The sequence below is a fragment of the Ctenocephalides felis genome, unplaced genomic scaffold (genome assembly GCF_003426905.1).
Source record: "Ctenocephalides felis isolate EL2017-DRISC unplaced genomic scaffold, ASM342690v1 CF-g0.4_SCAFFOLD_02482, whole genome shotgun sequence".
Taxonomy (NCBI): Eukaryota; Metazoa; Arthropoda; class Insecta; order Siphonaptera; family Pulicidae; genus Ctenocephalides; species Ctenocephalides felis.
In genome coordinates this window covers 98,502-111,274 of record NW_020538636.1, presented here as the reverse complement: position 1 = coordinate 111,274, position 12,773 = coordinate 98,502, and the positions used below count along the sequence as shown (strand labels likewise).

The following is a 12,773-nucleotide window of genomic DNA, read 5'->3' as shown; positions in this document are numbered from 1 at the left end:
ATAAAAATAATTCCTTCTCGAAATAAAATCGCTTGCATTAATTTTAATGAATATTGATTTACTAAAACGAGATTTTTAGTTACATATTAAATACATATATTCAGCCAATGAGAATACAATACATACATTTATTAACTTCCCGTAGGGTAAGTTATTGTAATGGGCCGAAAATCGGAATTGAAAATTTTTACATTTCTCGACGTTTTGAAGGTTTCTGAACGTTTTGGCATACCTCAGAAAAAATGGATGTGTGTGTGTGTGTGTGTGTGTGTGTGTGTGTGTATGTATGTGTGGATACAAATTTCCAGTCACGTTTTAGGGCGCACGGATCAACCGATTTGAATGGTTCAAAAAACATTCGATTCCTATTGATTGGGAAAAGAGCTGATTAGTTTTTGGCAAAGGCAGGTCCAGCCGTTTCGGAGATACGGAGCAAAGAGTGCAGAAAATAGAAATCGAATTTTTGAGCGAACGGAGTATCCGATTTGAATGATCTAAAAAACAATCAATTAGTAATGATTGGGAGAAGTGTTTATTACTTTTTGGCAAAGGCAGGCCCAGCCATTTCAAAGATACGGAGCTAAATATGTAAAAAATGGTAGTTTTTGAGAGAACTAAGCGTCCGATTTAAATGATTCAAAGAACTTTCTGCTTGTCTTAACAAAATAATTGATTTTGAAAAAAAAAATTTGTTCCAATTTTTTTTTTTTTTTTTTTTTTTTTTTTTTTTTAGTATTTTGTATATCGAAAATATTTCAGATTTTATTTTTAATTTTGACTATAGTTCTAATATACTTTACAAATAATTTCAACTCTGCAATTCGGTTTATATAATTCTTATAAATATTACACAATGTTACAATATTTATAATAATCTATTTGAAAACATTCAGTATTCCTCGAACATTTCGTTACGGTGCGGGAAGTTCCAGCAATTTGCCTTAAGGCACGATGCCATAATTGCCTCAAGACCGAATTCCACTTACAGCTAGTTTATATTATCGTTTATTATACATCAACGTACTACATAAAATAAAAATTTATTTCTCAATTCTCGATAATAATTAGATTTTTCTTAAATAGGTCACCAATGTGTATGAGCAATACATGAAAAAAGTTGCAGATATAAATAATACAATTAACCAAGGGCCTTATTCTTCAGCGGTTGGGATCCAGCTAGCTTGAATTGTTATGTAATTCTAATAATAATCATTTTATACATCCCATTGTGAGACGGTACATCAAGGACAAGATTTCTAATGTTCATTATTCACGTAGAAGAAACTATAAAAGAATGATTTTAATGTCGCTATTTGGAACGTATCGTAATTGACAATTTTACCTCAACAAACGCACATGAATCTGTACGACGCACAAAAATGTCCAGTTTTGATAAAAACTTAGACTAAAAACGAATCTATGATCCTTGCTAATTCTATATTATACTATTATAATTTATTACTATTTTCATAATTCTTATGAATGCATTCGCTTTGGAAATATTTTTATAATGCTTAGAAGTAATTAGGTGAAAATATAATAATTAAATATAATTATACTAAAATAAAATATAAACCAGTTTTATAAATTAATATAAAATATATAGTTTTATAAATTATGCGATTTTTCATCATATTCATATATTAATTAAGATAATTCTTTTCAAAGTTCCAACGTATAGACTTGCTGAGATGTTACTAATATAATGTAGTCACAACAAGAAAATCTGCACTGCGGGAACCCTTGAGCGTAATCAAACCGAATTATGAGAAAAATAGGAAAAAGTTGTACGAAACGTCTCGGTCTGTCTACGAATTCGTTCACAAATCAAGGGATTTTTATCTGATTTCAAATTAATGAAGTTGTAATGAAGCCGATTTCTGTAGACATCTAAGCCAATATTATATTGCTATATTTTTGTTCCCAAAATATTCTATTTCATTAACAGATTTTTTTCTAGTAAACAGTAGATGGCAAAGATAAGATAAAACGAAGAGCATTCTACGGAGCCGGTAGTATTGTTAGCTATATTATATGTGCATGCACGTCTGCATATTATGATAAAAGAGTATAGCACAACATCGTATTCTTACAACTACGAAGCCAAGAAACAGTTATCGTATCAACGAACCAAATGCATCAGGTGTAGTCAAATTGTGTTATAGAACATTGATGTAAGTATTGTCGGCTTGAAGAACAAAATATTTGATAGTCAACATACAACCTCAGTAATATGCTCTCTAGCATTTTACTGAGGTAAGGTTGTAAAGAGCAGGTGGATAATATAGCATTACTCTGATTTTATATCTATCAGCGTTATCATTCTTAAAATGATATATTGATGAACCATCATTAAGCTAATCATTATGTTGAAACTATATTTGTAGTAACTATGCATATGTCATAAATTAAACTGAACAAGTGTTAAATAATTTCAAATATACTTAATTATCAATTAACGTTTGAAAAAATAATGGCATAGTTAACAATAGTTACTGAAGCGGTTGTGGGAATTATATAGAGTAAGTGCACTATCGTTAACTAAAACCTGCATCTGGCCAGCAGTGCAATTCTCTATGATTGCTGCATAAATGTGTTAGTGTGTGGGGCAGGTTCTAGGTTACGGCGGCGGCGTCGCGTATATGATGTGCGATGTTGCTGCGGTAACGGTTGCGTCATAGTAACATGGTCTTGTTCTGCCGCACAGCACCGCGCTAGTATTGTTGCTTGCAACCGAACACTATTGTGTGCAACTTCAAAAAATCTCAATTCATGAGAGTTCAAGTCGTATAATAAGATTTGCCGACCCTATGATTAGCTACTGACTATTAAAATCTTATTTTTTAAAAATGTATAATTTTTAATTATTTAATTGATACATAGTCTTCGCCAAAATCTTTCATATCAATATCGTAACGGAAAAGTTATAAGATCATCTTTTTGCAGTGAATAATATTAGATCAGTTCTTCGCGAACACTAATACAAGACTGCCCCAGGTTTTGTGAAACGGATTATACAACTAATAAACGTGTGCGATAAAAATACTTTTATTGAAAAGTCATCAATTAAATTTCATCAGCCCTCAAGTACTTTGAGCAACCATAGTTGGTTTGTCCGGATACATATTGCGTATATGAAACGTGTACATTATGGATTGCCCTGTGGAGAACTGCAGATGATTTAAGATGCGCATACATGGGAGGGTAATTCTAACATATAAAGCAGATTCTAACGAACATTGACTAAAGCATATTAAATTTACTAATTGTAAGAGTCTTATTTACTCATAGTAATATCCAAGTTATCATGAACTTATTTATATAATTTTAGATATAGTTTAAACTTTTATCTTATTCAATCATAAATGTATTTTGACTATGGAGACTTAAGAAAACAACAGTCTTTCGCGATCTAGGCTGATGTTTTATTATTATCAACCTGCGAGTCAACCTTCGCATCTGACATTGCACCGCGTTTTTATCAGCCGCTATGATGCCAAAGGTTGCGGATGATGCCGCAGCCAACGCATTACACATACTCATACATTTGAGTTAAATCACAAATCATTTTTCTGTTTGCATATATTTCATTTTTGATAAAAATTACCGCACATAATAGTAATACAACATATTCTGATATAGTAGAAAATTATATCAGATATAGTTATTATAAAAAAAGCAACTAGAAATAAAAAGTATATTAGCTATTAGGTAATTTAGCTATATCGGTATAATATAATAAAACGATTTCACGAAAACATTCTCGTGCACGTAAACGCAGCTGGATAAGCCTCAAATAGTGTATACTAAGGTGTTGGACTTAAGTGGCACACAGCACGAGCGAAATTGCATTTGCAATAGTGTCACTTGCCCTTAAAGCTAACCATGGGGTTCCTAGCCATGGGAGTCGGCCTACTGAGAGACTCCTTATTTGAACCAAGGGCGGTAGTTAAAGGATTGCATTACTGACACACTTTTTCCATTAGGGTATAATTATACAGCTCAATATGATCAGAAAATAAAAAGCAACACACTATATAAAAAATTTAGAATAATAAAGAACCAAATATATGATTTTTTATAAAAAACAAGCATCATTTTCTCTAAGTTTCTCCTTCGAAGTATTAATTTAAATAAATAAGCTAGTGTTAAAATATATGGATACGCATTTTTTCATAATTTTAATTTTATGCCAATGAGCCAATAATTGCTAACAAATTTTTCCTTATCTGCTATAAAAATGAATGCTATCACAAGCAATGAACGCAACACGCATCATTATATAGATTACATTCTCCTTAATCTCTGAATAAATAAAACTGAATAAATATTTTTTGTTAAATATTATGCTCAATACACAATGATAATGTATATTGAAAATCTTCATTTTGCTTTCGTTTCTTTTGTTTTCAACACAATGTACTTCATATAGAATACAATTTATTGCATTAACATATAAGAGTTCAAATACATCAGAAAAATTATAACATTCTTAATGAAATAAATAAATAACATGCGGGAAAATGTATTTCAGATTGATAGGTTTAAATTAATTTAAATGAAAATGTTGAATTAAAAAATGTATTAATTTATTTATTTATTAAAAATGTTAAATTAATAATAATTTATTAAAGAAAAATTAATTTATGTAATAATGTCCAGATCATTTGTAAGCCTTATACTCATCCACTCAATTGTGAGAAATAATATATTATTCTTTCGGTTATTGATTAATGTAAAATAATATCATATATCATGAGCATAATTATTGTACTTCAACTCATATTTGGTCAAGAAGTTTACATATTCCTTTATCACTTCGAACAAATATATTTACTTATATATCACTGCACTATTTGAATTTTTTTTTTTTTTTTTTTTGTTTATTTATCATAGCAATCTATACAATGTACATTAGGCTAAAATTTTTGACAATTATGGAAAATGGCGTGAGAAGGATAACTACCCACTGATAGCTCCTTCTAATTACAATGTCTTAATTAATAATTATAAAATATTCTTTTAATACACTTATTTATATATATTTATATATTCAATTAATATTATGTAGTATTTCATTGCAAGTTTGTTTCTTAAGTCGCTTAGGTGGAACTGGTCTGAGCAGGTCATTCGCCAATTGGTTGGGATGATGTGTTAGTCGGTTCTTGTATTTGGTGCAATACTGGAAAATCTCTTCCTCAATGGTTCGTATGCGCAGATCTCGATGTAACAGCCAGGTAGGAACATAATTTGGGGCGTTTGCAATCTGTTTTAAAATTTTATTCTGGAATCTCTGCAAAATTGTAATATTTGACTTGCTGGCCGCTCCCCAGAGTTGCAAGCCGTAAGTCCAAATTGGTTTGATAATAGTTTTGTAAATTAGTATTTTGTTTTCAATGGAAACTTTCGATCTCCAGCCAATTAGCCAGTATAGTTGCCTGCGCGTAAGTTCAAGCTGCTGGCGTTTCTTGATTATGTGTTCTCGCCAGGTGAGTCTCCGATCCAAGTGGATCCCCAGATACTTAACTGCATTTGTTTGAGGTACCGGCACATTATTAAATGTGACTGTGGGACACGAATTATGGCGGAGGGTGAAAGTAATGTGCGCTGATTTAGTGGTGTTAACTTTTATTCTCCAGGTATTTAGCCAATTTTCTAGCTGGTTGATATGCTGCTGTAAAACTGTGGATGCGAGTATATGGTCATCGTGTTGGGCTAAAATACCCGTATCATCGGCAAAGGTGGCAATCATTGTATTTGGATTTACTGGTATATCTGCGGTAAAAATGATGTACAGCAGTGGTCCCAAGACGCTACCCTGTGGTACTCCAGAGGAAATATTTCTGATGCTGGAAGTCTCGTCTTTATAGCTGACAATAAACTTTCTTTCAGTCAAGTATTCTTTTATCAGGAGGTAGTAATTATATGGCAATATCTTTTTCAGTTTGTAAAATAGGCCTTGGTGCCAGACTTTGTCAAATGCTTGACTAATATCCAAAAAGACTGCTGAACAATATTTTTTGTGGTGGAAGGCATTATATATGAAATCAGCGACTCTGTGTACTTGTTCGATGGTAGAGTGTTTTCTCTGGAAACCAAATTGATGTTTCGGCAGAAAATTTATCTCCTCCAGTATATGGCTAATTCTTTTATGAATGATCTTTTCAAAGACTTTTGAGAGGCATGATAAAAGGCTAATTGGTCTGTAGGAAGCTGCGTCAATAGGATTTTTACCTGGCTTTAGGATTAAGATTATTTTAGCCAGTTTCCATTGGGATGGATAATAGTTTAGACGGATTATACTATTGAACAAAATTGTTATATACCTCAATCCTTTATTAGGTAGGTGTTTCAATAATATGGAAGTGATACAATCGTGGCCTGGGGATTTTCCAGACTTAGTGTTTTTTATTTCTTCACATACTTCGCTAGGTTTGATTTTTGGTATCGGTTTGTCTGTACTGTTGCCGTCGTTCAAGTAGTCAAGAATAAATTGGTCATTTGAAACGTTGCAAGGAAAAGGCGTAAAAATTTGTTCTAAGTGATTGGCAAAAGTGACCACTTTTTCTTCCGCAGATCTAGCCCACGAACCATCGTCCTTTTTGATAGGTGAGACAGAAGTAATTGGTCTCTTCACATTTTTCGTCGCTTTCCAGATAGAGTGATCATCTATAGACAGATTACTCAAGTATGACTCCATGTGTTTATTTTTTAGTTCAAACAGGTATTGCTTGAGTTCTCGAGTAACCTTGTTTAGCTTTTCTTTGTCGCCAGGGAAGTGAGTGATATGCCATCTTCTACGCAGTTTTCTCTTATAGGCTATTAACTTCTTTGCTTCAAGGGGGCAGAAAGTTCGCTCTGTAGTAGCATGTGGAGGCGTAGAGGTAAGAGCCGCGTCAATGATGTTTTTATTGAGTGATTCCAATGCTTTGTCTATGTGATCTTTGCTTTTTAACATAATATTACAATGTAGATTGTCATCAATATAATTACAAAATTGTTCCCAGTTTGTTCTTTTATTGGTTATAGAAGGGTTTTTAGACTGCAACTTAAACTTTGTGCTGAATGTAATGATAATCGGACTATGATCAGAAGATAGGTCAAGGGACGATTCTGCTTTAAGGTTCTCAGCTGAGAGCCCTTTGAATACGCAGAAGTCTAGGAGGTCTGGGTGTTTGGATGGATCAGTTGGCCAGTATGTTGGTTCACCTGTAGATATATGTTGTAGTCTATAAACTGCAATGGCGTCGTACAGTTGATTACCTCTTGGACTATTTAGTCTTGAACCCCATGAGCGATGTTTAGCGTTAAAGTCCCCTCCGGTTAGAAATTTTGGTCCTAATGTTTTGAAATATTCGTTAAATTGTTGGGATGACACAACATGTTTAGGCGGACAGTACAAAGCACTAATTGTTAGCGCACCAATAGAAGTATCTATTACAATATTAGTAGCTTGTAAGAAGTTTTCGGCATATGATTGAGCCATGTAGTGTTTAATGGATGATCTTATTAGTATAGCACTACCTCCATGGGCTGTTCCATCGGGATGATTTGTTGAGTAAAAGCTGTAGAAAGGGATTTTGAAAAAACTTTTGGATGTGAAGTGTGTTTCCGAGACTAATAAAATATCAATTTTTTGGAGATTAAGGAAATGGGCGACTTCTTGGGTATGATTTCCCAACCCATTGGCGTTCCATACAGCTATTCTAATGAAATAATTCATGGACGGATCTTAGTTGTTACAAAGGATGTTAGTATATGTAGCATAGTGCTCATTTGGTTAACTAGGAATTTCACCATGTTTTTGAGTTCAGAGATATCACTTTCTGGTGGTATAGCATTGTGGGTACTTTCCGGTGGTGTAGCATTGTGGGTACTTTTCGGTGGTATAGCATTGTGGGTACTTTCCGGTTGTGTTTCTTGAGATTCTTCGTTGGAGCGAGTCATTTGTGCGTAAGAGAAGTTGGGTCGTGTCAAATTATTGGTATTCAAGCGCGTCGATGGAATAATTCTCGGTCTTAGAGGCGGATATTTTCGGGAAATTATTTCTTTATATACTTTACAGCCTTTATAATTTGCTGGATGATTTTCTCCACAATTGACGCATTTCACTTTTTCGTTTATCGGATCGCGCCAAAGGCAATCACGTGAAAGATGCTTGTCGGCGCATTTAATGCAACGTGGTATATGATTACAATAATATTTTGTGTGACCATATTGTTGGCATCTGGAGCATTGGACAACCTCTTTTGTTGGTTTTTTAGGCTCTATAACCACTTTAACTCTATTGAGATACTCAATATTAAATATTTCTTTGTTATTATCTTGTTGTTCAATTTCGAGTAAAAAGAGATGGAGAGGAGCTTTTGTGACCCTATGTTTAATGTTGAATAAGTTGACTACATTATGTTTATGTGTGGTGATTTCTTTAATTAATTCATCTATGTCGGTACTATGATGAAGATTTCTTATGACAACTTTGTAAGTTCGATTATTTTTGTCTTGATAAGAATGAAATAAAGTGCCTCTCTCTTTTAGGTGTTTAATTATTTTGTTGTAATTTGTAGAGTCAAACATTTGGACGCGAACTTGTTTAATACCCACAATTTTTAAATGATATAGGTCTTTAGCATGCTCATTAAGTAAGGTCGTAAGTGGTTTTATATCATCTATTCCATGAACAAATATAGGAGGTGGTTTATGAATTGGTGGAGTTGGAGGTGGTATATTCGGTTTTGGATCCGTAGGTAGTGTATTCAATACGTCATAGTAATTATTTATTGGAGTCGGACTTAACCAGTACTGGTTAGAGGTTTTATTATTCGAATTTGTAGAATTGTCATTATGATGCTTTTGTCTTGACCGAACTGTGGTCCAGCCGTTATTTTCATTTGGTTCGCTAGAATGATTATATTCAGTAGAAGTTGAAGGAGTGATTGTGTCTGAAATATTTTTTATCACTTCGAGGTTTGTATTTGAACCGCTTGGGTAATTCATTGTCACATTTGGGTCTGGTAAAACATCCATCCCGTTGAGCACACGCAGAGCTTCAACGATAGGATTACTACCTGTGTCTCCGGTCCCTCCGACGGGAAACATGTTAGCAGATTTCTGCCTGCACTCATACACTGATCACTTATTTTTAACTACACTAAACGCACACGCTCTGTCACAATAAACATATCGATCCTTTCCCTTCGACGGTCAGAAACGAACTGGCACTATTTGAATGGCAAACCAATTTTCTTTCTTCCTTTACAACCAATCCAGATTATTGTTTATTATAATAACGTACATAAATTGAGTAACAAAAAGTGACAAAGTTTAAAAACAATTGTCTTAAAATAACCCAAAATTAAAAGCATTATTATAAGTATTTGCAAATCGTTTGTGCAACGGGCAACAAACAAACGAAAAAAGAAATTGTTAAGTAACATCATTGATGAAATGCGCAACTGATAATGGATATAATACTGGCAAATGACATTATAATGGTTAAAATGGGATGAAATTATTTATTACATTTTCTATAGATTGTGCGATATTTTTAATTTTGATAATAGAGTAATTTGGATGAATATTCAAGTGTTCCTAAAGATATACCTGAATTCAGTTTTAATTGTAAGTTCATTGTAAGAGCGATAAGTATTATAAGAGTGAATTTAATGGTGATATTATAACAGAAATAAATGAGTAGCAAGCGAGATTTTATAACTTAGTGACCTTGGTTTTAAAACAATAGAGCAATGTAACGTAGAGACTATGTGACGTATCGTTTTTCATACAAAATGGTACTAAATACTGTCAAAATCCCATGATTTGCTTTGTGATCAGGCGTTTAACACATAAAATGCAAATTCACTCATATGTTATACCACATCACAAAGATGCAGTTATAATAACATTGTTTTTTTTGACATTTTGTGTCATTTTGTATGAGAAGCGCTTCGTAACATAGTCTCTACATAACATCGCTCAATTTAGGTCCATTTTAGGACAGAATCGGCCCCTCATTGTCAGTTATACGGCCAAAATATTTGAAAAATCTATATCAGCTCTAATCTTATAATAAAAATTATAATTTCTGTTTATATCTTTCTACAGTTACAAATGTGAGAATATTTATAAATTAAATAGAATTATGATTATACATTTTTTCATTGATAATTTTTAAATTTCATATTTTTTCAATGATTTATTTTTAATACGATTTTATCCTTATTAGGTTACTGTAGAACACTACAGTAAAGTTTATATATAGTTCATGATGTGCTATGTCAAAAACGATTTTTCTTCCAACAACATATTTATAACAATAGGTGTATAAAAGTTGCATAAAGAAATAGTAAATTTTTGCAAACTACTTTATTCGATCATCGCTAGCTTCATCGAAAATACACACGTAACACAATGAATATGTGCACCGACCATTCCAATACATTCAAAAACATTATTAGTGGTGAAGCAAAATCGCGCGCACAGTCCACGCATATAAGGCTGCGTTCTCGGCTGCGAGCCGTATTGGGGTCAGTGGGTCAGCTCAGACGTATCGATAGTCGCTGAGCTCGTGTATATGGCGCACACGAAACACATCGTTGAAGCAAATAGGCTCGTGTCACACTACCTAACCTCTAAAACACGATACATTATTAAATAGTAAAGTACTATATTTTCCACATTTCTGTTTAAAAACTCACGCCCAGCTAATGATAAGTCAGTAATACCATAGTAATATTAACGATTTTTAACTTCTAACAATCGAAAATATTTTTTTATATATTTTCACGTTTCAAACATTTTGGCATAGCTTAAAAAAATGGATGTATGTGTGTGTGTGCGTTTTTGTGTTCGTATGTGTGTGCGGATACAATTTTTCGCGACGCTTCTATGTTTCGTCTCTAAAACGGCAATGCATCGCGATTGTTTTGAAAAAAATCTAAATCTTCAAAAAAAATTGAAATATAGAAAAATTAAAAGTTTAAAAACAATGTCAAAAATGCTAGAAATGTCAAAACATTCTAGCAATTTGCCCTAAGGCACGATGTCATGATTAGTTTTTATATTATATTATACCAGCAATCACAACTATGTTAAGGGGGTCTTCCTATGTGATGGGTTGAAAAAATCGATTTTTTTCATAAATTGCTCCCCTTAACATGTCTAGAATACGGTAGTAAAGCGATTTTAGAAAATTCGAAGTCGTTTTAAAGATACATCAGGTAAAAGAAAGAGCGGTTCGGAGCGCTAAGTTGGCAGTTAGAAACTTTAAACGCGTTTTTCTCAAAACTGTTTTTCAAACTTTCCTCCATTGTATCTCAGAAACGGCTGGACCGAATTACTTGAAATTTACAGGGCACACTCAATATATTTAAACGCATGGAATGAACTATTATCAATCGAAATTTTTTTATAGCAAAAAAACAAAAAAAAAACGCATAATTTGCAAACTTTTATTTCAAATGTCTATCAAAAATCCAATTTTTTTTATATTCATTTGATTATAGGTCATTCCGTGCTTTTAAGCCTACAAATTAAAACGCCGTTTATTTTTTTTTGGTCAGATAAGCCGATCAGCCGGAATCGTGGAGGAAGTGGGAGCTCTTTTTTTCGAGGCGGGGGTGTTCAGAGCGCTGTAACTTTAGTTTGACTGAATATTTTTAGCTGAAATTATATATTTATACTGTCCGAATATGTGTTAATAAATGATAAAAAACTTGAAGCTCTAAATATTTACTGGTCGTAGAAAAAAAATCCTAAAATATCCCTAAAAAACAAGCCGTCACATAGGAAGACCCCCTTAATTCTATAAGCTAGGTTTTATGGCTTATATATAAGGTTGTCAAATATCTCCCTTCCGCCTTTTTGTATTATAAACCAAGAGCAAACAAGCGGAAGGGAGATATTTGACAACCTAATATTACCCTTTATCTATTCATGAATTTATTTATTAACAACATTCCGCTAATTATACTAAATCATATCCCTGTTTCGAACCACATTTTTAGAACTGCATCAGGGCAGTATGCAGCAGTATGACAACGAGCCATAACTACTCGCGCGTCACCGGCGGAGGATAGGTCCAGGATGAGTGGCGCCTTCATGTCGGGCTATAATACTAGAACACGCACACTAACAAACTTCTGTTTGGTTGGACAGCTGGTAAAAGTTTTGATACTTTGCGTTTTATCAAGCACAAAGTTGTATTAAAATGGTAACATACATATACAATAAAAACAAAAGAGAAACTAGTGGGGTGGGTGGCATCGTGCCTTAAGGCAAATTGCTGGAACTTCCAGTACCGTAACGAAATGTTCGAGGAATATTGAATGTTTTCAAATAGATTATTATAAATATTGTAATATTGTCTATATTTATAAGTATTATAAACTGAAAATTGCAGAGTTGAAATTATTTGTTTAAAGTATATTAGAACTATAGTCAGAATTAAAAATAAAATCTGAATTATTTTCGATATACAAAAATTAAAAAAAAAAAAAAAAAAAATAGAAACAAAAATTTTTTCTTCCAAAATCAATTATTTTGTTAAGACAAGCAGAAAGTTCCTTGAATCAATTGAATCGGATGCTTAGTTCTCTTAAAAACTGCCATTTTTTGTACATTTAGCTCTGTATCTCCGAAATGGCTGAGCCTGCCTTTGCGAAAAACTAATAACCCCTACTCCCAATCATTACATTAAATGTTTTTTAGATCATTCAAGTCGGATGCTCCGTTCTCTCAAAAACTCGATTTCTATTTTCGGCACTCTTTGCTCC

The 12,773-nt window shown here is 33.0% G+C and overlaps 1 protein-coding gene across 3 annotated transcripts in view; it reads right to left on the bottom strand.

The window, feature by feature from the left end:
* LOC113380949 (nuclear receptor coactivator 3-like) overlaps positions 1 to 12,773 on the bottom strand; it is a 70,884-nt gene that overhangs the window by 14,624 nt on the left and 43,487 nt on the right. The gene's annotated exons all lie outside the window — the stretch shown is intronic.